Source organism: Sebastes umbrosus, chromosome 22 (assembly GCF_015220745.1).
Source record: "Sebastes umbrosus isolate fSebUmb1 chromosome 22, fSebUmb1.pri, whole genome shotgun sequence".
NCBI classification, from domain to species: Eukaryota; Metazoa; Chordata; class Actinopteri; order Perciformes; family Sebastidae; genus Sebastes; species Sebastes umbrosus.
The window spans coordinates 17,578,106-17,604,487 of NC_051290.1; the positions used below are offsets into that span (position 1 = coordinate 17,578,106).

Below are 26,382 nucleotides of genomic sequence, written 5' to 3' on the forward strand. Positions count from 1 at the left end.
TCAAATAATAAACAGCGCAATAAAGCAGATGTAATGTCAGAGGACAATGTCAATTGCTATGTACAGTTGACTGTGAGAGCCTGATTCAGACCACAGTAACAGTTGGTTTCATTGCCCTTTTCCCCACTGATGTGTTACAAAATTGAGCCAGTGACATTTCTTTTCTTATTACTTTTCTTACTTTGATACAGTATTTTTCAGCATTGCCTTTAAATACCACATGGCCTTAATTTAATTTTGGTGAGGACAACAGCACACAAGATATGCACCTAACTTCCCCAGCAGACATTCTGTCAAACGCAGAGACTCGTCACCAGGATGGAAAAGGGCACATGTTAAGTGGAGTGACACAGAGAAATGTCCTCTGTTCAGTCTGACTCTGCAAATCATTATTCAGATTGAAGCACACCTCAGCGATCCAGGCCTGTATCCATGCACTAATGCCCGCCGCAAATGGCCCCAATAACTCAGTGCATTTGAGCGATTTCCTCCATACAAGCTGAGGCTGACAGTTTCTTTGACGATCCCTTAAAAATTCAAATGACTTGCGCGAGACGGAGCGGTGTGTTTGAGCTCGGGAAGACGGTGAGCTGAAGACAGTCCGTGCCACAAATGTGCACTGTAAGCATTCATTCAGATTTAGTGGACCAAAGTGATTATGATTTTATGACAGCTTTTATTAAAATTTTCCTTAACTGTAATGTCGCTGGTTCAGGTATTTTGACATAGCAATTGATGCGGCATGTGATGTGTCTTGTTTTTAGTATTATGTAAATATTTCTTATCATGTCAGTGATATACACCTGATGCATATACACTGCATACACCTGTCCAATCAAAGCTTTAGCAACCGTAACTAAGCAAAAAAAATGTGGAGGGTGGGTGGCATTCTTTCCTAGCCCTTCCAAAACACAAAGAAAAAGCACAAGAACAGATTAAATCGAACATAAGCTATAGTGTAAAGTAGCAGTGAGCACGGCTCCAAATCTCGAGCAGCATCCAGGTGCCCGGTCGTGGCAAGAACAGAAAAAAACAAAGCACCGGCCCTCTCAGATAAAGGGTCTTTCTTTGTTTACTGCGGGAAAAAACTAATGGTTTCAGCTACTGCATAAGCCATCATCGACGTAATCGCTCTCGCAGTAATGCCAATTTCAAATACACAGGTGAGGCACAAACACCGATCGAGAAAGAGGATTACATAATACGATTCATCTGTGGGTGCACCGGCAGGAAATTACCTCTCCTAACAAAGGAGGCGTGACCGCAACAGTCAGAAAACAAGCACTAGTGTCACTAGCTGAAAGATAATATAACAAAAATATACAATGAAATGCCCAAAACCGGATATACACACATATATAGATATACAGTAGCTACATCTGAGAGTGCCGGTGTGTTATTTTTTCCATCTACTATAAGCTGCAATCATTAACACGCCCGTCTAACTAGCATTCTACCTACCTAACCAAGTGTTTCTGCCAAGGAGCATGTTATTAATTAACCACGCTAGCTTGTGGGGTCACTGGCTAAGAACAGTCAAATGTTATATGTTCCTTATCGTACTATTACTACTGGAACCAACTAGCTATAAACCATAACAGAAGAACAATTCTGTTTTATCTCCATATCTACATGAATCATCAACTCCTACAGAGGCATGTCAGCACTGTGCAGCTGTAATCAAAACACACAAGGCAATACATGCCGAAGTGAAAGTATGTCTTCATTCACATGCACCACACCACGTCAACAGCAAGACGTACACATTAAAACACCAGGGCAACGGTCATTAGGGCCGAGGTCTGAAGGGTGGCTCACGTTTCATGCTAAATTGAGTGTGAGAAGCATGAATGCACATCTGTGTTCATATGGAGCTTGTGCACGACAGGAAACAAGAGTTAAACGCATACCTCAAGTCAGTGCAAAAGGCATTGACGGATAAACTCTGAGCAATGAGTCAGACTTGATAGTTCCCAATAAATAAACACAGAAATGCCCTGCGGGTCAAGGAAAAAAAAGAAAAAAGAAAAAAAAACACACTGGCTTTTAAATTTTAATAATGTGTCATATTTGAACGATTGAAAATTAAATTATTTAGCGCCTGCAGTCTTTCACGGCGCTCCTTTATTATACTTCTGCAAAGCAATTTATCCGTTATTGCTTTCTAATAGGGCAACATATCCTGGGTCACATCTTCAAACAGCTAGGGGGGAAAAAAATGAAGACGTTGTAGTGTATTAGCAGAGACAAGGCGTCGCAGTTTGTGGGTGTTAAATTGCCTAAATATGCATATAATGTTCCGTTTACGGTGTGAAGCTTTGCCCTTCCGCTAAATGAATTATAAATACAACGGACCTCGTGCAAAGTGTGAAAAATGAAGCACTTAGCACTTAGACGACTGTAGTTTGAGGGTTCAGAGTGTTATACGGCATCATATCCACTTTCAGAAGCGTTGTCTGTAAACTGATGGATAAACTCAAACTGTCTCTGCTAGCTGAAATAAAGAGAAATACTTGTCAGAAAAATAGAAAAGTTTCTTCCTCCTAAAGACCTCAGAAAAAGTTACACATTGCCTCACCCCTGCTTGGTACACTGTGTGTGGATATATAACTGATAGAATTGTTTATCGTGAAGTGAAACTCACTAAGAAATACAGTTGAGTATTCAGCGTCCTCCATCACTGTCTCCACACAAGTTCTTATAAGCTGTAATAAATGGTCTAGCTCAAATCTGACAACGCAATAGATGGCATAGAGTAAGTAGGATATCAGACAAGTCCGTCCACGACCAAATGTTATTCTTTGTTAATATGTATGTATTCAAATTCACACAGCTCTGGAGGTCATGTTTATGAAGTGAGACGTATCTGATGTATTTGTCTGGCATCCTGAAATCTTGGCAAAAAATCCGGGCTCGTCACGGACAAGTAATATATCCCGTGAGTCCCCTAACCAAGTGAAGCACATCGATCTGTTTTCCTTCCGAAAAAAAAAAAGAGAGATTGGGAAAGAACACTACGAGCGAGCCATTTTCAAAATATTTCTGCATCGTTACCCTCAATTTGTCTGTGCAGAGTCAAGCGGTTATTAAGCACAGTCAAAGTCACTGAATTGGTCTTTTATTTATTCCCCCAGACACATCTTTTTGAAGGTCAAAGGGCAAACTTGCTGTCGAACAACCCTTTTTAGAACGTGTTCCTCCCACAGCTGTACTTTTTTTGTCATCTCCGCGGCAGTTACCATGCAAATAACACACTCCGCTGGGTTATTGATTGGTTCCACAGACGTAAACAGCAGGTTTAAATGGAAATGTCTGCATGGAGAGAAAAGTAATGTGATCTGATGAGCTCGGTCCGCATGGAAGCAGAGCCCCATTTAATGTGTCTTTAAATCATTACTGGAATGACTGTGTAGCAACAACATAGAGTATATGGTGATTTTTTTTTAGCTTCCACAAATACAAATTATTAGTGTCGCGAGGGTTCAGCCGGCAAGATTGATTAAACGTCAAATATGATGAGGAATAATGATCCTTTCAATATGTGGTTTTATCCAAATACATATTATATAACCATACTTTTTATGTTCAAAAAGCGACCTCAAATATGTTCATATAAGGAAACTGTAATAACATAATCACATTTTTGGAGATTAAAAATGTCTTTTAGTAAGTACCTTGGAATTCCATGTAGCAGATTTAGGAATAGAACAGAGAAACGTACCGCTGTATGTTCCCTTTTATACTCAATCAGAGACTGAAAGAACAAGCGGAGGAGCCAAAAGGATTATTATTCAATCTTGCCATTTACCTCCAGAATTCTGGATAATGGTCTCCAGTCCACTAAACATAGCCTACAGTATTTAGAAATGAAAGGACAAATGCCAGTTTTCCGTCTTTATGGGACATCAAACAAAAGAGCCAAAAGAAATACATCCCTTCTATGGTCTGGCAGCACGGATGGATTACAATGTCCAAGCCATTGACTACTGAAATCCAAAACGGTGGACAATGCAGTGGAAACATTTACAACCAGTATTAGGGAGAAAAAGGATGGAAAGTGGGATGTATGGACACGAGGAGGAGAAGCGGCTCACAATAAGGGGAGTTTATTTACATCGCCCCCCTTCTTCATTAAAGTAAATATAGAACACTTTCTCTTGGGATGTGGAATAACAAAGTCCCTTTTTCTTTTTTCTCAGAGGACCTCCTTCCTGTGAGCACGACGCTGGAAATAACTCCAAGTCCTCAGGTGAGAGCCCTCAGGGACACATCCAGAGGAAGTGTGCTGTGTGTTATCATACCTAGCTCATCTCCAAATACTTTATCTGAGAAGCTGACATCTTCGGGGGGCAGAGAAGATGCCTCGCAAAGTATCACTTTTACATTTTTCATACGCTGTAGTAGCGTTATCCCAGTGGGAGAGCCGAGCCGGCTCAGGAGAACAAGTAAAATAAATGTAGCTGAGCTGGACATAACAACCCTAATATACTCTCTGAAGTCTGCATTGGTTCAAAGTTTAGGTAAAGATATAAATAAAGTTTTCTCCGTTCCTTGTGGTCGTTTTATGTCCGGGGCTGAAGTACATCTATTTAGTTAAAAGCACAAGAAAAGGCCGGGGCCGTTTTTCAAAAATTGATGACCGCCTTGCATAAATTATGCAAACTTTTGTCCTTGTGCCAAACAGTGCATCTACTGAATAATAATTACTGGAGGGACTTTGGGGATATGAGTATGCAAAAATATGAAACGCATGCCAACGTCCCCTCTTATCTATGGCCAAATCAAGGAAAGGAGACAGGCCTGCAGAACATAATGAAAGACAAAAATATGTCAACGCTGGACATAACTTTTGATTCATTTCTTCTTTATGTATTTGATGTTTCTCTAATGTAAACTGTCCTGCAGTTCAACAGCCTGTCTTTTTCAACACTTTCAAACCACAGCTGCTCTATAGCTGTCATATTGTTAACATCATCTGCAGGATTTGCACCAGTTGAAATCCCCAGCCTGGCATGTAAATTAACAGTCCATTACTTTATTGTCATGTTTAGTGGCTTGGATCGCTGTTGGACATTTACAAGGACTCCATGTATTTTTTTTTTTTTTTTTCTTCGCCGGAGATACTGCGGCTTGATAACTCAATGAATACGGCCGTTAAATGTTCACACTGGGGACGACGGAGTTCACATGGATTTTATAAGTGAGCAGTGAATGGAAATCTTGGAAATTGTATTTCTCAATAGCCATGAACCAACTGCTGAACGTTTGGCTTTAATGAAATAAACACCGAAAATGTGTCAGTTTTTTTTATGTACATAAAAGCCAAGGACAATTTGTATGCTAATGCATTCATAACTAATTAATTATAGTAATAATATGAATGATATAAGACACTTTGATGTCTAAAAGGTTGTTCAATCAGACAGAGTATGAGGAGATACTAAAGCCGAATTAAACCCCTGGCATGGACGAAGCAGCAGAAGGATAGTTGTTGGTGATATGCAAATGCAATTACCTTATTTGCTAATCCGGTGCCCCCCCCCCCCACCGCCTTTGGCTACGTAACGGTGTCCAATTTCAGGTGAATCCTATCACTACCTATAAGTAGAGAGCAGTGTACTGTAGCTTCCTTTGTTTGTTGTATACACTCTCGTGTCTGATTGTAGAGATATGTTGGCCTTGAAAGCACAGTCTTTGTCCATATTACTTTTTTAGCAACATTGTGGAGATTTAATCCTGTGTTTCGTTTTCAATGTGTCACTAACACTGAATATCTCTGACTAAGTGAATGTTGTATTGTAAGTGATTGAATCACTTTCTTGTGCTTTGATATTTCAGTGCTACAAGCCATATTGTCCATTTGGGAATGGATTGGTATGGTTAGGTATTGGGGTTATTGCTTATTTTTGGGGTCAAATATCCTCTACAAAGAGAAAAAAACATTCTTAAAAGGAATAGTTTGACATTGTGTGAACTGTATTATTCACTTTCTTGCTGAGAAGATTGAGTTATGAGTTATCGATCTTCTCATCTAACTGTGAGCAAGAAAGCGAATAAGCATATTTCCCAAAATATCAACGTGTTAATTTAAAATTCAAAATCTCAGTGAACTAATTGATTCAACGAATAAGGAAATTTGCTTGTGTGTTTTCAGTTAATACATGTGATGACTGCACTTTTGGTCAGAAGACGTTCCCCCGTCGGCCATCTCATTGAATACCAAATGAATTTACTGGATGAATTAGTATGCGTGTTTTGCGCGGAGCATTTTCTTAGTTTCCTTTGTTTAATTCCATTGGCGATCTCTTTCATTGTGGAAGTGAGGGGGAGAAATGGTTGATTGATTTATGGAAATTCATTCTGTGCCTATGACATTTGTCAGGCTGTTATATCAATAGCAATACTGACAGCAACAATGAACACTCAAACATCACTGATGGATCCAACAAAATAACAAAGTACACAAGAAAGCGCCACACACATAAGGGGATTTAATTATGTAAAAAAAAAAAAAAGAACTCTCACAATGTGCCTTTGCATTCGTCACTTCTCTGTAATTCAAAACGGGAATTGTTGTCTTAATTCCCCCAAAAAAAAGATGTGATCGCAAAGTAAAGAGAAACTGACGTGCTTAAATATACAGACACACACACACACACACACACACAAAAAGCGAACGCACTCATGCACACATCTGCTCGTCAGTGAGCCTGTTGGAAACTGTCACATGCCTGGCATGTTCTGTAACTTGGGCAGATGGTACAGCACAATTAGGCCCACCGAATCTCTCAATCAATCTCCTGTTTGCCATATGAAGAACTTGGTTCTAAGCTGGCTGTTTCACTTAAACCAACGTGCTTGTCCACTTTAGATTCTAGTCCCTAGTTGGCAAATTGTCTTCACTCCCAAACTCTGCAAACCATTTCCTTGCTGTTCCTGAAAAGTACCTCTCCTTCCTTACTTTTGCAGTTTGTATTTTCTTTGCTTTACCTCGTTTTCTGCCATACTGAAATTCTTTGTCATTTTTCTTCCCTCACTGTTCTTACTGTCGTCCCTTGATCCCTTTCACTTTGCACAACACTTCCTACGACATCCCTCCCTACCCAGTTTCTCTCTCTACCCTTTTCTGCCTTCTCTCTTGGCTTGTTTAACCACTGGCCTGAATGCAAGACTATACTTTAGACAATAGGCAAGCGCAAGTGTTTCATTCACACCCAATTACTGTGAAAGGGATTTTTTTTCTGGCCAGAAATTCGCAGAGGAGCACAATGAGAGTGTCACAGAGGAACAAGATATCCCTGGCGTTTCGCGTTCTGTCCCATGTTCCCGCAGACAAAAGAGAGAGAGAAAAGCGATCCGGTGTATTCGACACCGGCGGGGGCCATTAGCCAGAGCTGGTTAAATAAGGATAGCTCTAACTGAGACGCTAACAGAGACGGGAAACAGCTGCTGCTTGCGCCGGGCCCTTGTTGGCCCTGAGGATTCTGCCTTTGATCAGCGGCCCTCGTAACACCACCTTCCTACAACAGCTCGGATGAAACAACCTCTAAAACACACACGTAGACAAGCGCGCTGAAAGAAATGCAAGTGCAAACACACAAACGAGCAGGGCTAAGATTCACACCAACATATATGCAGACTGATGATACATGTATTATGAAATTAGAATATAATCTTAACAACCTTTTCTTTAAAATCTAATCTAATCAGTGGCTACTCTTTCTTAATAGACGCAAATAAAAAAACTTGCATGGTTACTTTCCCTCTCCTGCAAGATAAAATATGACGTATCCTCATTTCCAGCGGATGCAAGCCAAACACCTCACTCAACAGTGGGCCAGACGCCACCTTTGGTCTGCCAATCCCGCTGTTGTATTTCCCCCACCTGTGACGGGAAGATGATTCACTAGGCCTGCCAGACTGCATCTAGGGACTGTGTGTACTGGGGCGTGCTCACTGCCAGCACAGACAGAGGGAAAAAAAAAAAAAAAACAGCACCCTCTGCACTGCACTGTGACCTGCAAATGCAGTTGATAAAATAATGTGGCCTGTGAGCAGATGTATCACACTCTACCTAACTCGGGGTGTAACAATTCACCAATTGGAATCGAGGCGTCAGGCCAAATGATTATGATATGGCAGACGGGGAGCGAAACTGGGCCTTATACACGGGGAGAATGTTCAAATCGGTTTGGCGCCCCACATGAACGCTACAGCTGCACCAGAAAAAGCAATACGAGGATTATAGGTTAAATTGGATTTTGTTTTTTTGAACAGCGGATGTTTATGTAATTTTTAGGGTCTGTATTTTTAGCCGTAGAAGCTACGCTCCACCTGGGCTGCATTTCCTCACTGAATACACAAACAGCACACTTTTTTGTTTTTGACAATACAAATGGAATACTAGATATAACCAACACAGATTTCACTAGGAATTCACAGTTAGGCTCAAAAACTCCCCAAACAATAATAACAACCGAAAACAACAGGGTGTTTTTCTGCAAAATATAGTTTCTTTTCCTTTACTTGTATTATCTCCAGTCATACTTTTCTCGAATCTTATTTTTACCTCGACTTTATTTCTGTTTACACATAGAAATTTGGAATTACTGTGCGACACCTTGAAATGTGGTAAACAATAGCAGCTTGTTCACGGTCTACGGTAAATAACATATAGCTGTGCATTTCTCTCAGTAGGCTACTCGATAAATTGTTTAATAAAATTAAGGAATGGTGCTAAACAAATCAGGCGAACCTGAAATAATCATCAAATGATTATATTAGAGCAATCTAATTAATGTGAAGAAGTGATGAGAGGGAAATTGGTTTGCAAATGATTTCATTGGCACTGATTGTATTAATTCTAATCTGTCTGCCAGTGTATCTGTAACTGTATTATACCACAGATCACATATCGAATAGGAATCCAATTTATCCAGCCAGACAACCTACCTCATGCCCTTAAATCGTTCAAAATTAATGAAAAAAAATTAGACTTTCATGTTGAACGACTGGGAAGAAATGGAGGGGGAAAAAAAATGCTGGTGTGTAATTATAAAGGCCATAGAAGTTCAAAAGTCTTAATGGAATGACTTATGCACCAGCCAAATGATTTTTTTTTTCTCCCCCGCTCTTGCTCCTCGCCATTTCCAGGTGTTCATTATTCTAACCATGGAGAACATCCTGAGGGTCATGCCATGTTCTAATTCCTAATTAACTGCCCAGAACAGAGATCATGGTCGGCAGTGACCCTGACCGGCGAACAGGGACAGTTGGAGTCTCAGGGTATTACTCTTACTCAGGTTTGTAAGCGCTCATTCCCAATAAACCCTCCTCTAACATAGTCGCTGCACCGTGTGTCATGGAATTTGCAAGAACTGGGTCATGCTTTGAGAAAAGACAACCTAAAGCCTGCTGGAGGCTACGCGGTTTTCAACACACAACTGGAAACACCTGTGGACTTTTGAGGCTTATTGGTAACCGCTGTTAAAGATCTCGGTTGGATTATGTTTATTTTGTGTGTGCCACCTATCTGTCGACCAGGAATAAAAGAGGGGGCAAATACAACAAATGAATAATTCCCGACTTCCATGGCTAATCGCGGCTACAGCTGCGTACCTATCAGTGGCATGTTTTTACACTGTCTCTGAGATTAGGCGTGTGTACACACGCAGCGCACATACATATTGGGGCATTACCGGCATTCGTAGGGAATACAAAAGCAACAGCGGTGACTAAATGTCTATGTTTGCTTAGGAGAGATCAGGCGTGCCCTCTGTGTTACAACACGGGCCACCTGCAGTCTGGGAAATAGGTTTCTGGGGGGAATTAGAGGATTCTGATGAATGAACAAGACAGACATGAGTAACCCGGCCCAATATACTGCTTATCTACAAGCTTATGTTGCACAAAGGAGGCAGATAAGCTAAGACATGCCAGCAGAATGAGGGAATGGAGAAATGAGTGGAAATGAGGGGGGTGGAAGGCGGGGTGGTGGGGGGTGAGGAGAACATACCCAGGTCAAGATCTACAGAAGTGCGGTCAGTTGCAACAGAGCCTGGATGCTTTGAATCGCCGCAGAACAATTAACCATTGACCAGGGGGACGGAACAAGCTACATAGCATGGGATCCATGTCGTTCATGGTTATTCTATTCCAGAGAGCATGAAAGCAAGGCATAAAGTCATTATTAAGGCCTCTATCTGCCCCGGGGCACTGAATGCAACACTAATCAATGAGAAAGAGAGGTATTGTGGTTGGTTTTAGAGGGCAGGTGATATTTCGTTGGTGTGTGTGTTAGCCTGTGTGTGTCTGCGCGTATGGATAAGATTATCCTGTCTATTAGTGATCTCCTTGAGGTAGGTGGTCTTCATGGTATAGCAGCAAGCATCGCGTTGCAGGTATTCATTTGTGACATTGAAGGAAGGACACAAATATTCTATGGCCTAAAAGTGATTCACCTTTTCTGTCTATGTTTTCTAGAGTTTCTAATTATTAACTTTATTAACTTTGAGCGTGTACAATGTATTACCTTTACTATGCGGTAGGCGTTTTGTTTGAACTTGGTCATTCTTATTGCATTGATGTCTACCACAGTGCCTTGTTTTTGACACTACCACTAGGAGTCACAAGTCCAAAAATGTTCAAATACTTCCCGTAGGGGCTTTAAAGGAGACATGCCATGCTCATTTTCAGGTTCATACTTTGATATGGGGTTTCTACAAGAACATGTGTACATGCTTTAATGTTCAAAAAACTATTTATTTTTATCATACTGTCCGTCTGAATATACCTGTATTCACCCTCAGTTTGAAATCTGTTTCAGCGCCCCCCCTCCCAAAAAAAAACAGTCTGGTCTGATTGGTCAATGCTTTCCAGTCTTCCGCATCCACGCTGTCACCCTCTGCACAGCGTCACTATAGCTGGGGACTCACTGGGTGTGTCAACGACACAGAGTTTAGCGGCACTTCTACCGGTGATTGTATCGTTGTGACATCACGACCTTACAGAAATCCTAAGAGCTTGTTTATATTCTATTATAAAGGCATAGTTTCTGAATACGGGAATGTGCATTTCTGAGCGTTTTGATACTTTAACATTATTTATATAGCACTGAGACTTGCTAAATAATCAAAAAAGACAGAAATCTTACTTTCTAAAACATGGGACCTTTACAAGTTTTTTATCATAATGGCATAAATGTGTAAAATTAGAGCTGAAACATTTAGTTCATTAACCGATTAGCTGATCCAGAGAAAATATTTCAGCAACAATATTGATTATTTAATTTGAACGATTAGGCTAATCATTCAGACAGGTATTTAGCAAAAAAGCCATATTTCCTGGTTCAAGCTTCTAAAATGCTTACAATGAAATGTGAAGGTTAAATTTACTATTTCTTTTACATTTTATAGACTAAATTATCAATCAACAAATCAAAGAACAAAGCAATATGTGTGGTCCTACAACTCATTTCACGCGTAACAAAATCTGGCCGGCAACAGGCTTACTTTTCTTTAAGATCATCACAAACTTGACATCTGTGCTGGAATGAGTCTGCGTCAAAATGTCATTTTTCATGAAGTGACAGAAAATCAAAAAACACTGTTCCAATGTCCGATCACTGTTTGCTATTGTCTGGTAAATGAAAAGCAACACTGAGTCCCGCGTAGTCCTGTTTGAGCACTTCACAATAAGCCACACGTGACAAAATTGAACTTCAGTTGCCACTTCAAGTGCCATAATTCCATCCCCGGTGTATATTACACAATCATCCACAGCGCCAGGAAGCAAATCCCATTGACTTGATTCCTATTTAATTATTCTACTTGAAAATCCTTTACGCTCACTCTCTTTTCTCCGAACCTGAGAAAAGAGAAATTGCTTTACCCATTAAAAACAATCTCTACCTATTGGAGAATTGCATTCCTCCCAGCTTGTCAGATTCCATTCACGAGAACCCACCTTCAGCCCTTATTTTATTTAAACCTGAGCAAATGTGGCACACAACACAATGGGGCTTCACTGAGGTAAAATAATTGCCTAAATGCAGTGTGACAGCGGAGGTTGATTCATTCTGCAGAAAAAACATTGCCTGTTGAGAAAAAGCATTGACAGAGTAGCAAGAGACAGTAAAATGGAAGGAGAAAGGATGAAGAGAGGCAGAGAAATGGGCAGCGGACAGTTTCCAACGCCAAAAACAAAACACTACATATTTCTTTGAAAGACAAAGTGTTAAGTTAGGCTACTCCGCACGCTGTCAATAGTGACGTTCATCATAGGGCCAGCCGAAGTCTATATATTGATTAAACCATCCATCACTTAAACTCTACAAGACATTATTTCTAATTAAAAAGTAAGTCATAAATTTGGAGCTTTATTGCCAGGCTGGGGTTGTAAATAAAATTCAAGGGAGGGCGGAAACAGATTGCAGCCCCTGTCCACAGTTTAAAGCCACCGTAAAAAGGACAGACGGGTGTGATGGCACCTTTGGGATGCTCGCACGCAGTCCTGCAGGGCTGACAGCAGGGAGGTGCTCTGCTTCATCCCAGATAAACAGATGCAAATCAATAATTTCTCCGGTTGTGTTTTTATAAGACAGGCACTTCCCCCTCAGAGGGGGCTAAGGAGCAGGCCGTGCATAAGGAGAACAAATATGCAAATTAAATTTTCATAAACCACTTGGGAATATGTAAAAGGGAACAGCGGCCGTGCACTTGAAAATGATGTATAATCATAAGAGGTCATGAAAGTGTATGAAAGCGCTCCATCACATGGCTGGGTTTGGCTGGTAGGCTGGCAGTGACAACAAGCACCTATTATCTATCTGTCTCCATTTTCCTCTGCTAAACAACAATTTTGCTGCCAAATATGCAGTCGCAGGGCATTATTTAATGATCCACGTTGATAAAGAGGCCATTAGTACACCTACACTGTAGCCAAAGCTGTGACGCTGGAGAGGCAAAACGCAGAGCGTGCACCTCTCAGTCGTAGCAGAGGACACTTCACGTTTGACAACTTCTGATTACCTCAGCGTGTACGCCGGTTGTCAGGCGGTGAACTCCCCTGACAGCCGGTTGCAGAGTGGCAGAGTGTTGGTTATTTTTTGACGGCCACAGAGGGATGTCTGATTTCACAGGTACTAGCCAAAAGGGAGGGAGGAAATGGAGGGAATTGGGGGGAAGAAAATGAAGGAAAAAGGCATGTCATGGGCTTCACAGCCTCCGCTGCCGACAAAGGAAAGCATGTGCAATCATTATTCATCTGTCTCCGTTTCCTCTCCAGGGCCCGATTTTTTTTTTCCATATACCTGCCAGAACGGGAAGTAGCTCTGACCACACAAAAGCGCCTTCTGACGGCTGGGGAATCATATTTGGTTAACTGATAGCCAGACGGGTTCCACGCCAAAGTGATGGAAGTGGCCTTGGTCTTGGTGAGAGACAGAAAGAGAGAATCACCGTCCGGGGGGAAGTGAGAACTAATGAGTGAAGCTAAAAAGGACAAGATGGAGTGATCCTCTATAAAAAGACCGGCAGTAATCTCTTGCCTCTCCTCCCGCTCCTCTCCCCTTAATGTCCTAAGAGATCTTGGCTCCTCCGTAAAGCCTGCTGCCTCCGCACATCTAACAGAACTGATTAGAGCCGCACACCTTGCTGGAGCTGAAGCTTTGGACAGGGTGCAGCCCAAGTTCAAGAGGGACTCAGTGTTACAAAAACCAAAGAGGAAAAAAAACGCTTCAAGTTAGTGGGCATCTCTCTGGACTGGACATGTTTGAACAGCTTCCACTAAACCAGCATGTGACTGCAAATACTGACTTCAGTATCCACTTACCATATCTCTAACCCGAATGCCTCGGAGCTCAAATAACATCGGTGTCTTTCAAATTAGGGCCATTGCTGCTTTGGATTCTTCTGTCATGTCAGATGATATCAGCGTATAGCCCCAGAGGTGCGAGCGGCGCTTGAATCTAATCGTCATCAACAGATCGTCCTGTTCGTTTACATTAGCATAAGTGGTCACGGTGAGGAGGAGGAGGAGGGAGATGGAGAGACACAGTGAGGAAGAGAAGGAGAGGAAGGGGTTGGCAGAAGATGATGGAGAGAGACCACTGAGCTGCTGTGTGAGCTCGCTGTCAAGGGTGTTGTTTTATTAAGACACCCAAACTGTCAGGGCAGGTATCAGGAGAGCGGCCGGGCAAATGACAAGACACTTGTGCTAACATCCAAGTAACCCCCTTCTCATACCGAAATAGCTCCATCCAAATTTACCGTTCTCTCTGTCACACTTAGGGGCCACACCGTTGTCGGAGGGGACTCGCCTCTACCAATCAAGACACCTGAAGCGTTCACCTGCGCAGCCCCTCTGGGACTGAGGAGGTGGATTGTGACAGGCAATAACAATGTGGCTTTGTGTGTGTGTAAGAGATAGATTGGGAGAGAGGAAACACTACAAGGTGTTTCAAAAGTGTGTTTTTTTCCAGAGATCACTCCACTAGAGCAACTTTAAAGGAATAGTTCAACATTTTTAGATGAGAAGATCTATCACTCTCATACCTGTCCGTTAAATATATTAATTCAGTTTGTTTAGCATAGCGTGGCTCTGTCCGAGGCTAACAAAATCCATCGACCAGCACCTCTAAAACTCACTAATAAATGTGTTAATAGTAGGGCTGTTAATTGATTCAAATATTTAATCCCGATTAATCACATGATTGTCCATAGTTAATCGCGCACATTTTTTTTATCTGTTCAAAATGTACCTTAAATAAAGATTTGTCAAGTATTTAATTCTCTTATCAACATGGGAGTGGGCAAATATGCTTGCTTTATGCAAATGTATGTATATATTTATTATTGTAAAATCAATTAACAACACAATACAAAGACAAATATTGTCCAGAAACCCTCACAGGTACTGCATTTAGCATAAAAAAATATGCTCAAATCATAACATGGCAAACTGCAGCCCAACAGGCAACAACAGCTGTCAGTGTGTCAGTGTGCTGACTTGACTATGACTTGCCCCCAAACTGCATGTGATTATCATAAAATTGTGGGCATGTCTGTGACAGGGAAACTCATAGGTTCCCATAGAACACATTGTCAGTCACATATCTTGAGGTCAGAGTGCTAAAATGTAGCGTATGTCTGGAGCATTATTTAGCCTTCTACGCAACAAGCTTGTATGACATGGTTGGTACCAGTGGATTCATTAGTTTCATATGATGCCAGTATCTTCACTCTAGCTTTAAAACTGAGCCCACTAGAAAAAGATTGATTGTGTTAATGTCATCACTTAATCATTTTATTCTTTTAGACATTTGTATGAAATTGTCATAATAAGCATATTAATTCTTGAGTTATGGCTAAAAGATGTGTTTTGTGAGGTCACAGTGACCTTTGACCACCAAAATCAGTTCATTCTTGAGTCTAAGTGAACTTTTGTGCTAAATTTGAAGAAATTCCCTCCAGTCGTTCCTGAGAGACACGAGAATAGTACGGATATACTTACATACAGACAGATGGACAACACAAAAACAAATGCCTCCGGCCTCAAATCACCAACGCGGAGGCATAAAAAGGGCTAATTTCCCAGAATGTCGACCTTTAACCTCTTTCAGCTTTTAAATTAACTGTAGCTGAACGGTTGATTTGTACAGTTGTGTGAATGTGTGAGAACCCTCTTAGCACTGTTTATTAAGATCCCTTAGTGTGTTACACTACACTGTATTACAATTACATGGATGCATGCAGAAACCACAGTTGAAAAAAAAAACTCATTCCTTTTATCATGATAATGAGGTTCAAGAGAGCGATGAAGGGCCACTGAATATTGTATCGGAAGAGGTGGAGGGGGTGGAAATGCAGCGCATCTCGGCAAACGCCGCATTAAGCACACGTACGTGCACATTTAGTCTATGTATGCACATGCCGGCTGACATACACACACGTGCTCATCAAGCTTGACCACCCCACACACACAGAAATATATTTCCTACAGAACTCAACAACACTGTGATTAATTAAGGTCGGGATTGTAATGGTAATGAATGTCCTATAGTGTAACATGCACTTGTGTGAATCTACCTTTAATTTTAAGAGGCAAATACACAAATGGCTTAAAAAATACTGCACCTTAATGATTCTAATTCACATAAATTAATGTAAGTAAATTAGTTTGAGGTTAAAATGAACTCTGATAATTTAGCAAATTTGGAACATAAACACAAACTATATTGTTGCATCTTCATCCTTTATCCCCAGTGTACGGGTATATGAGCGAGGAGATGACTAGGAGACATTTTCATGCAGCTGCAGCTGTTTTTCTCACATCAACTCTGCCTGTTGGGATGAAATGACCACAAACATGTCCGAGCAAAACAGCAGCTATATTATTTCCAGCAAGGCAACAGCAAATTTGCCCAGAGGGTCAACAAATTTATCAATATCAGCCCTGCACTACATCAAGCAAGGCGTGCCTTTTACCTAATTCGGTCATTTAGAGGGTTTTGATGCTCCGTCCGGTATCCTTGAGCCAGGCTGCTTCGGTGCTGACCGTAGTTGCCCGAGTAACAGGACAAAACAACAAAGACGTGCAAAGTCAACTACCTCTGGACGGGATTCAAATTCGAGGAACACTGCTGACATCGGCCAAAAGGATTTCACTCCCTTTCCATTCAAATGACCTGTTTTGCATTATTTGGATAAGTCCGGGCAGGATCACACAAACTGCAGGGCTTTAAAATAACAGAACCAAAACCTGGTGGGGGATAATGTCCTCACAGGCCATTATGGTCAAACTAACTTGAATGGCTGATGCTATGGGCAACCGTGTTGGGTATGCAAAGCATTGTGGGAGGAGCAGAGGTTCATACTCTCTAACAAGACGTTTTGTAGTTGAGACTAAAGACCTAAATAATATCCTTCACATCTTAATTCTAGAAATCTCTTTCTGCTGAACCTTATGATCTGTACAATCATTACAACATATTGGGCTTGTAAATCCAGGATTTGGGCCTTCCTTAATTCCTTAGCTTCCAAAAACATCTCCCTGAAGTAGATTAGACTTAATCCAAAGTGACCGCAAATTAGGCAAAAGAGGGTGCATCAAATGAAGGTTGTAATTCCACGCTGGGGAGCATTAGGATATTTATCATCAAAGCGATCCCCAGCTTTTAATTCATTTGACATCTTTCAGCACTAATACAGTATCTGATTTCTGAGAAGCACCAGTACACAGTCACACAGCGTGACGTCTGGAGGAAAGCAGCAGGTTGCAGGACAAGTCGCTGATATGTGTTCCGACACAGAACAGAGACCAAGGCCATTGTGTCTGGACCAGATTTACGCATCATATATCGGAAGAAAAGCATGAGCCGGCGCCACGTGCGGCTTAACTATCACCCGCTGCTGTCAATGTTATTCAAATGACAAGCATAATTCTATTTTCACCTTGCAAACTAATGTGACCATTACTTCTATGTCAGCAACATTTTACTGTCCTCTGCTTTTGCGCCGGATATGCTGGCAAACTGGGAAACTCATTCTAAAAAATGGGATTATCCTGGAACGTTGAGTGTAGTTGCAGGGATTGAGCTCAAATGTAGCTCCCAATTATTCTCCTCTGAAAATCTGCCATCCTATCGGATGGAGAAGATGAGCCCCCGAGGCCTCATCAAAAAAGGGGGTGTGACACATTCTCCCACGGTGCGAGTTTTTTATGCCTTCATCTTGCCGAATACAATGTTGTAAAATAACATCAACAGGGATGTGTAAACATTGTATGCACAAAAATATCTGCACTGCCGCGAGGACGTTGTTAGGAAAAAGAGGCTGCATTGAGTTGGATGACGGGGGAATCTGGTTAGATGGATGTAGCGGGGTATGTTTGTGTGTGTGTGTGTGTGTGAGTGAGGGAGAGGAGGAGGAGGAGAAGGGAGGCGGAGGCAGGCAAACCTATCATCCACGGAGCCCACCAGTAAACTCTGGAGGGCAAACAATCTCCCTAATTGAATTCAATCCAGGCTCACCACAGGAGGCGCCGAGGCTAGTGGCTCCATTCAGTATATGGAGGGGTTGGCGGAGGTGGAGGGAAGTGTGTGTACGTGGGTATCGACGGGATGAAGGAGGGGAGGGCTTCAGCTGGTATGACAAGTGAGCGAGGAAAAGGGAAAGAAGCAAGAAGTACAAGAAGCAGGGAGCAAACACAGGGGTCTAAGAAGACAACAACGAGACAAGGGGAGAGGAGAAAATGCTCTGTGTGTGAACATTTTGTTGGTTATGAGGTGGAGGGGAGGGGCGTGCGAGAGACTCAAGGGGTAGAGAAATGGAAACCAGCTGCGCTTTTGCATGATTACACTGAAAACATCATTTGCATCAGGGAATGAAATCCAAACACGCTCGCTCAGATACGTATGGTTACCGACCAAAAAAAAAACCCTCTCCTCGTCGCTGGCGGCAGAAATTAAAGGCTTACCAGTGATGTCCCACAGATTTGCATATGAAGATGAGTACCTATCATGAATCATTTTCATAAACATCCTATTGCACACAAAGAACAAGCCCAATTGGCCCACATGAATGCTCTTCATTACCGCCGCGGTTGCTGTGCTGCTCGTGTGCTTAATCTGGGATCCGTTGCGTATTCATGACATGTAATGAGACATTTTCGAGCTCGGTCTGGTGCTGTCAGAAATTGGTGATAAAAATTGCACAATACCTCGGTGTGAGACGGAGTGGGCTTCTTTGAGTGTTTCTCCTCACAAATCCTGTGTATCACATTCCAGATAGTAAAACCATGTTCTGTCCTGGAAGGAAACAAGAGAGAGAGGAAACAGGTTAGGAGACGGAGCAGGATAGTCTTGCGTCAGTAAAAACGTGGCAACACTTATTCTTTCAAAATAGGTGACAGGGGAAATAATTAAAAGAGTCCAGCAGGAGGATCTTTTAATGTCTGCCAACATGATTTTTAAGTCACATTTAACAGGCCTGTGTGCAGCCGTGACATGGATTTACTTTGAAAAGTTCAACAACAAGAAACTTTTCAATGCCAGAAGTGTTAGTTTGTCACACACGAACACTATATTTTGGACTCTCTTCTGGGTCGGCCATTATTAAGTGGCATCTTCATAAATTTTTCAGCTGTTGTCTGGTTTCCACAGCGGTGATGGAGCCGGATAGCCGCTGTATGAAGTGCTATTCAGGTCACATCAGCTTTTAATGGCTGATTTATTAGGGCCCAACAGGGGCTTGGTGATGGGCTGCAGGACAAAGAGCCTGTTTTAAACTGCATTAACACTCTGCAGTAAATATCCCATACAACATTAGCATTTTGATGACCGCCTCCCCCAGTCACCTTTTGCACTGCCTCGTTGTCCCCTCGCACACACATTTTGCTCTCCTGTTCTGCCTCTTAGCCTTTATATCAATCCATCTTTCGCACGTGCCACTTTCTCCCTTTCAGCCCTCGTCTTCGTCACTCTACTCCTACACATTTCTCATTCATCGTATTCAATTTAAGCCGCTGCTGCTCCGATACCAGTGTGCGCAGGTGAAGTGGTTAACTTTAATTACGGCTGAATTAATGAGCTACATGAGCGGTTTCACAGAGCTAAATCCAAATTGTATTCGGGTGAAATTGAAAAGCGTGTTTCGTCCTCACCTTCAGTGCTAAAAAAGAAAAAACAAAAAAAACATGTCACCCTTCTCTTTCATTATTGGGATTGTGATGCAAACTATCTTTATATGTTTTATAATTAAATCTCACCCGCAATCATACAAGTGATGAGCACCAAAGCTTTTGTGATTGAGGTGTCATGAATAATAAGCCAAAATTAAAAAGAATTAATCAGTAGTACTGTGTTTACTATGCAAATTAAGTACATATTGGATTAGAGAGAATTTAAAAACTTTTTTTTTTAACTCCAACCTATTTGGGTTGTCTTTTAATAGCACTGTCTTTACAAATTACCTTCTATATTCATAATGAGTCATAAACAAAGAGAAACAAAAGTGGAAAAAAAGCCTTCTGGAGCTGTCATCAGGTTTGATATTGTGCATGTCTGTCCCTGAAATGGTTCCAATTTTTTTTTCAAATTGTGCAGGGATGCTATAAAAGACAAAAAAAAAGAAATCTCAATTATATTGCCAAACTTCTAAATATCATCTGGGCACAATGGCCAAACCGATCTTGGCTTCCGAACAAGTGCTGGGGCCGTGCTCCATCAAATCTGCTGTTCATTATGTTTGATCAAATTTGAGACTTTGGCGGAGAAAGCAGATGCCATAGGTCGATTCAGATGGACCGCCGGAGCTAGTTTGGTCAACAGAGCATCTGCCAGTCATTTAGCAGGCCTGGAAGTGTTTGGAAAGCAACACAATCACACCATATTGCAACAGTCCTGACCACAAACGGTTACACAAAAGCAGAGACAGAGTTCACAGACAATAGAAAATACAAATTATATTGTGGACAGTATAATGGACTGTAGCCGGCTGTCGTCAGCTTACACTGGATCTTCTTTTTATCCAGACCTAATTGACAGTAATTTCAGATATTGTACAAATCTTTATTTTTTTACCTCTTCTAAAACCCATATTCACTGCTCCTCTCCATAGTCCTTCCTCACTGAACAGACACACTGTCAGAGCCAGATTCAGACCTGCTCTCTTATAATCGTCTGTGTTTAAGTTCTGGCAGTAGATGAGAACTGAAGCTTCCAAAACATCTTCAAAGGCTTTTGGACCAGAGAAATGTACACCAGGCAGTTCCAGGCACTCAAGGCAATCTTGTACCATTACTCCTAGGATGCTCATTCCAAAGATATGCAGCTCTATTGAAGTATGACCCAATGTGACACTGTGTGAGATTGGCTGCTTTTTAATGTCAGGTTGCTCATTAACTGTAGAGTTACTCAGGAATGTGTTGAGTTTACACTCTAACACCACATAGCTGGCATTAGGGCTAAACAATTTGGGAAAAATATCTAATTGTAATTTTTCCGAGCAATATTGCAATTACCATTAAAATTGTGATTGTTTATATAAATTTAATTATAGGCCTGTATTTATGGTATACATAGTATTAAAGGCAGGGTTGGTGATCTTTAGAAACTAGCAAGAATACACTAGATTTTTAAAAATGATCCAGCCGAAAAAAACGAGCCCAGTGTTGCCAATTCCTTTCCAATGAACGTGGCTAACAGCTCCAGCTGCTGACTGGCTCAGAAAGTCCCTAAATCTAGAGAGGAAATCAAAGTTGGCAACAGTCTGTCTCCCTCCAGAGCCACCATTACTAACATGTCATAATGAACGTAAACAACGAACATGGCTATTGTTAGTACTCACAGCTGTCCGTTGACACGCAATGACTGCACGGACAGAGTGAGCGCAGGCAGGCAGGTAAGTAGACAGACCCGTCCAATAATTACATGGAATGCGAATTACATGATTGGACAGGTTTATTACAGCCATGCCACAGCCACAGATACCAGATTTTTTTCTTTTTTTTTTGTCAGAGCATTTGATTTATTGATTGCTGTCGGCATGTAATGATAATTTCAACTAATATAACAAAAGAAATTACTAAAATCTTTCTCAACCATACCTTTAAATAAGATATGAGTGCACCGAGCATAATCACAAACTTATCGTGTTTGAACGTGAATAAAATAATAATACAATAATGGATTTTGTATTCAGCAACTTGGGGAAACGTCAAATTAGAAGTAAATGTGTTTTCTATAGATTAGAGGAGGTTGTTCAAGTGGAGTCCTTGGCATTACTGAAAAATATTCTAATTTAATCATGACTTTTTGTTGGCTTGTTATGATAACTTTAAAATGATAAAGCAAGGAATCTCTGTCTGTGTGCATGTGGGTATGTCCTTCGCATATAACAATAATAATAATACATTATTACATCTCGAAAACCGTTCATCCAATCTACTTCACACTTGGTGGGTGTATTGCTGGGGACCCAAGGACGTGCATTGTCGATGTTGATGCAATTTGGACACGTGACCCATTCAATATTAATACATTTTGAATAAATAAAGTATACAGCACTCTGTGAAGCAGCGGGGGACGGGGTTTCAAGGCTCTGCGGACTGAGCTGAGCGTGCGGTCCACAGTAGGCATTTACAGGACGGCATTGACTGTAGATCACTTTTGCTGCTGGATGCTGAATATATTAACGTTACAACCGAACTCTTCTTCACTTCCCTGGAGTCAATGAGCATTGAGCAGTTCTCGAGAACGCTGCAAGCAGAAACATGCTGAACGCTGAAACGGACATACAATCCAAAAAGGCAACGCTGCAGGCAGCAATACCGGGAGCAAAGCAATCGGCCCGCTCCGAACTGGAACGGACAGGCGTTCCTAATGGTCAAAGGTTCCAAACGGCCACGCCACAAATGGGCATTGCACTAGTAATGACAAACTGCTGGTGAGTCATGCTGACTGAATGTCTTTGACATTGGAGAGATAACACCAAATGTAACTGTTGACAGCTCTTAGCTGCTTAAGTTAACGTTAACGTAGGCTAACATTAAAGTTTTTCAATTCAGTGGTTTTATGTGAAAGCTAAAAAAGTTAAGTAAACAACTCTGTACACCAGCTTTCTGTCATTAAAATTACACTTGAAAACTACCGAGCAACCCGCTAGCTTCCTCACTGAAATGGGGTTGAGGTTTTCAGTACAAAATATTGTTTGTAGAAAAACATCCTTGCAAAGGTCATTTAAAATATTGCAAAATAAAGTTTTCATGTTGAAGACTGCTGGGAATCTCAGAGACAAAACTGATTTTGGTTTCACATCATGTTATTTACTTTTCACGGACTGCTAAAGATTTGCAACCAGTCAGTATAACACGGAGCATAAAGAGCTGTGAAAGAGTTTTGTTGGACTGCCAAGTAAGCCAGCCAGGATCACTCAATATCTGCAAGTGAATGATTCCCCAAAGCAGAATGGGAATGCACAAACCTAAGAAGAGGTACTGTATCTAGCAACTTTATGGCATTAACTCACACAAAAACAACTAGAAGGGTGCCTCTGGCCCTCTTCTTCGATACGTCACGTCACGTGGTACTTGTTGTGTTTTTCAGTTCCCATGGTGAGAGGAGTGTTTTTCTAAATTACAAAGTGATGAAACATACTGTCGGCTGACTATCCTGCTTTCACTGCCATGAACTTGCTCCCAAATTTGATTTCACACCCAAAAATGATTCATTGTGAGACAGTGTGCTGGATATCACTGTTCCGAGTGTGGTCACGAAGTGCAACGGACCATATATTTCTGACCACGCCTGACAGTAATGTTGGGTGTAACAATGCTTTTCTGCCATGAAATATGCAGAGTTTCATCATTCTATAGAATGTCCATTCCAACAAAACTAAAGAAAAGATTGAAACAGGGTGAAAAAGTGAAGCTATCATGTTTATAACAATCTGGATGTTGTATTTGTGTTTATGCAGCTGGCTAACATTCCCTTCAAAGCATACAAATCAATAAGTTGACCTCCCAGTCTTACAAAGTCTCTGTTGATGATGACATTTTTTTGAAATATTGCAGTTGGCCATTGCTGATTTAGTTTCATTTCATTTTCACATTAAAAGGAAGCAAAACAGTAACTAAAAAGTAAAGAGATTGTACCAAACAGAACTGCATGGCTAAATATGATGTGTAGAATCATCATTCTTTGCAGCTGTTGGCTAAGTCACCCTCTGGCTTCATGCTGTTTCAAGGTAATCATGATGAAAAGTACAGGGGCATGAATTTGTGAAGACTAACAATACTCTTCCTGCCTCAAGGCGAAAAGTTGCTCGTTGTAGGGCATCCTCGGAATACATTAGTGCCTCTAGTACCAGCTTATCATTGTGTGTCAAAAAAAAAAAAACCTGCCATGAAGAGACAAAAGAACATATGAGAAAGCAGTTGATGCATGCGGCCGCTGTATGACTGATCCAAGTCGACAGCCTGTGGTGTGTCTCTATAAAAGCATTTACTGAGGCGCAGCGCCGTGGCCTGCTGAAAGCTCATCAAAGAGTGGCTTATTTTATCAGCCAAGTGGAAAATGTGCTGAGAAAGAGAGGGAGAGGCAATAGTGAGGAAGTCAGCGAGAGTAACTAAGCTATTGTGCCCGTCGCTGACCCAAACACCCGCGTTACAGTAGTCATGGCTGCTCGCAACAAAAGCTCTAATCGGCGGAGCAGGGCTCTAAATTAAATGACCCTGTGGTTGTGACACTGTAACTGACAAGCCGGCCTCTGTGCATGCTGAGGCCAAAGGCAAAGGAGATATGGCTAATGAACAGAAAAATGTATTGAAGCGGTGGCATCTTTTTACAAGTAGAGTCAGCCTTGAGTAACCTACATACTCCTGTGTGAAGTACGCAATACGCACTGTTAGTGCTACAGCTATTTCATAGATTATACGGGCTTTCGAATGAGCTGCTCTCAGACAGAAATAACCGGGGCTTCATAAAGATTTTGTTTGCACCCTCAGGTAAACTGCACATGTACTCGTATAACAGACCATGACTTTCACCGAATGCAACTATTACAGGAGTCTGCATGTATTTTTAAGTGTCTAAATCCACTATGAAGAGGTAAAGGAGAACGATTCATCACTGCATCAAAGTGTGAAATACAAACAAGCCCTCTGTTCATGGAATTTTAACAAATTACATTGCACTGCTATTATCAGTTAAGTAATCATAGCCAGTTGAGGCCAGCTCATTCGGCTTACCAAGCGAAGTCAATGGGCAGCATTTACAATGCATGGGCAGCATCCCTACCCCCAAGGGTCACATTAAATTCAGGGAAGCAGATAACAATTGAGTGAGGTTGCTGGCAACTGCAGGAAGATAATGTATACTTACATGTCTGCTTCCTCATTCTTTAGCCCCACTCTAATTCTCTGCCTCTTCATTTTCTCAGTACCCACTTGTCTCGTATTGTGGATTCTTTCTCTCGCTACTTTTTCCTCATATGTCTTCTCCTCTATCATTATCTCTATGTTTTTCCCTAGTCCCCATTTCTCTCTCGCACACTGTGTGCTGGAATACCAATGAGAAGAGGTGATGAGGGACATACAACGCCAAACACGACGGCCCTCACCCCGAAGACTTCCTTATACACGGGCCCTAATTGGCCTTAATTGGAAAGGGATGTAGGTCGCTATGTGTTGTACGCATGTGTATTCTTGGTTGTGTCCATTTGTGGATACGTACAAAAGATAGAGGTGATGAGCGCACACAGATCCAGAATAATGCATTCAGCTAAAGTGGCACATAGCACCTCGGTTGTAAATTTGTATTCGTCGGTGTATGCGAGCTCATGTGTTTGAATATTTATGTAAATATCGTGTTTTTGTAGTCTTCAGGCCCAAGATTGCTTCTTAAGCCAAAACGAGATTTCTGATATCACACGATCTCACCTGAAAATCCCAGCTCAGAGACGATTCTTAAAAGGCTTTATGTCTACGGCTCCCTATATGACATGCATGAAATGTATTGTCAAAAACGAGCTATCAAAAAGCCATACATTCACATGGAAATTCCCCCCTCTGCTGAGGCCAGGAGAGCTGTTTACCTTAGCAGGGGAATATCATTATGATAATCACGCTTGTCTTTATTTGGAATACATACATATTCCCACCACGATGACCAACCTTGCAGCAGAACATAAAAGTCAATAGAGGGGAAAATTGTATGGGTGACACTAGTGGGACTTGACACCATAGGTCCTTCAACGAGGGTGCACGTTGTGTGCATTTGCAATGAGCCATTTAGCATTTTTCTGTGATGGTAACACCACGCGGAGAGGCACATTTGTTCTGTGGAGGGTTACCGGCCAACGCCATGGAAACAACGCTCAGAGAGATGTAGAGGGTGTACTTGAGATGAGTGCTGCAAGACATAAAAAAAAAGAGGATTGCCTTCAATGGATCATGAGTTATAGAGTGCTCTCAAAATGCACCATGCCACAAAACATTGGGTCTATTGGAAACTGATTTGATATAAAACAAGGGCTTCAACTAATTCATTTTCAGTAATTCATCCAATGTTTTTTCTGACAAATAGAGCAGTTGTTTAGCCTATAAAATATCAGAAAATAGGGACAAATGCCAAATGCAAGTTCTCAGACCCCAAAGTGGCATCTTCCACCTGCTTACTTTGGATGAAAAACAGTTAAAAACTCTGGTTTATAACGATATACTGTAAGACATTCACATTCTCACATTGGAGAAGTTATTTTTTTTTTCATATTTTTTTCTTTGAAAACATTAGACTAGTTGTCAAAATGATTTAGGGCTTTTAATGTGCCTAATATTTTTTTCAAATATAGGGTTGATCGTTTGGTCCATGAAATGTAATAAAATTAT

The 26,382-nt window shown here is 41.4% G+C and overlaps 1 protein-coding gene across 20 annotated transcripts in view; it reads right to left on the reverse strand.

The window, feature by feature from the left end:
* LOC119481177 (adhesion G protein-coupled receptor L3-like) overlaps positions 1-26,382 on the reverse strand; it is a 234,267-nt gene that overhangs the window by 187,973 nt on the left and 19,912 nt on the right. For all 20 annotated transcript variants that reach the window (XM_037757857.1, XM_037757869.1, XM_037757866.1 and 17 more), the window contains exon 2: positions 18,718-18,805. The gene's annotated coding sequence lies outside the window, so the exon portion shown is untranslated. The remainder of the gene's footprint in view (positions 1-18,717; positions 18,806-26,382) is intronic.